This window comes from Pteropus vampyrus, unplaced genomic scaffold (genome assembly GCF_000151845.1).
Source record: "Pteropus vampyrus isolate Shadow unplaced genomic scaffold, Pvam_2.0 Scaffold16, whole genome shotgun sequence".
Lineage (NCBI taxonomy): Eukaryota > Metazoa > Chordata > Mammalia > Chiroptera > Pteropodidae > Pteropus > Pteropus vampyrus.
Window position 1 is genome coordinate 8,648,796 of NW_011888797.1, and position 1,619 is coordinate 8,650,414.

At 41.6% G+C, this 1,619-nt stretch overlaps 1 pseudogene; it reads left to right on the plus strand.

Moving 5' to 3' along the window:
• Positions 1–1,261: 1,261 nt before the first annotated feature.
• LOC111736032 lies at positions 1,262–1,380 on the plus strand (annotated as a pseudogene).
• The last annotated feature ends 239 nt before the right edge of the window (positions 1,381–1,619 follow it).

Here is a 1,619-nt window from a genome sequence, read left to right on the forward strand (position 1 = left end):
ACCTTTTGTCTTCCAGAAAACAAAGTGTGCAAACTTCCAAGGGTTTTTTGCTAACTTGGCTGCTCTGCTTTTACATCTATTGTTTGCCCTTCGGATTTATGGTAATTCTTACTCCCTAAAACATATCTCTGTAAGAATGGCCATAAATTCAGGGCGCATTGTTTCGATTTTCCTCACTAATTATTTTCCTTCTCAGTTACCCATCAGCAATTTTTAAAGTCGGGGTATTTCTTAGATACAATGGAGAATGAGACACAGGAATTCTGCAGACACCTAATTAAGCATAAATCAGGCAGTAGCATCGACAGGGAAACTCCCATGTACAGAAGACCACTCTAGGTGCCATGAAGAGACCCAAGGGAAATAGAAAAGTGGTGCCTGACCTTGAAGAGATAGCCATTCCCAAGGCTATTTCCCATGAATATGAAACGACTTCACAAAGCAAGCACATTTCGATACACTAATTTTTGTTAAGATGTCCCACTATGTCAGACAGAGTCCTCTTACTAAGCACACAAAGGAACTTTTCTTTTTCTTCCCTGTGCAAAGAAAATCTAAGCTTTGACTGGCAAATTATCTTGTTTTCAACCCGTGGACCATGAAAATCTTACACTAATTATTCCCTTTTTATTTTGGCTGCCAGGGAGCTCAAAGCCAATTTTCAACCCACCTATAACAGTTACAGGACCTTATAGCAGGCATTTTACATGCTAATCTTAGTTTTATTTCCTTTTTCAATCCTTGTTGTCCCTTAGCCCTGATTTCTTCATCCAGTTATTGCAGCCTGCTCACTGTGTTATAGACTTCCCAGCCACCAATGATCCGCAATTTGAGAAAGAGGTCCCAGCTACCCTCCTCTGCTTCTCTGCTCAGGATTTCAGAAGATGGTCATCATTACATATACCTGGTAGCTGTCCATGCAGGAAAGTAGGTAAGAGGTGCCCAAGAGGAGGTAGTTTAGTGACTTTGGGTAGAAGGGACCAGACTAGAGAGAAATCCCTAGGAGGCTGAAAATAGATCATGCATAGCCAAAAGGGTAGTTAGCATGCATAATGGGGTCAGTGTCAGTGCTTGGGTTGAGGCAGGGGGACATTTCTAAGAGTGGGGGTACGTGCATATGCCACGGAAGGTGGAATCATAGGAAAGAGAACGTAAATACCACGAATGCAGAGAACATGCTCTCTTGTCTGTTACTGTCTTACGAGCCTGGCACACTGATTGGCACTCAAAAAACACATGTTCATAAAATCATATTTGTTTTGTCTACGGCCATGCCACCCTGAACAAGCCCGATCCTGTCTGATCTTGGGAGCTAAGCAGGGTCGGGCCTGGTTAGTACTTGGACAGGAGACCACCTAGGAAGACCAGGTGCTGTAGGTGTACAATAAACAAACAAACAAGCAAATAAATAAAAATAAGGGATTGTAAACTGACAAGTTCCTTGCAATCTGTGAGGTCAACTAAGGGTTGCCTCTCCTAAAAAAAAAATCATATTTGTTTTTAAAAAGTGTTCAGTGAATAAATGCCTAAATATGGACAGTTAATCAGTAATCTGATTCTTTGTCAGATCCTCTCTAGCTTGAATTCAACATTCCTGACATCCTTGGCGAAAAGGTTTG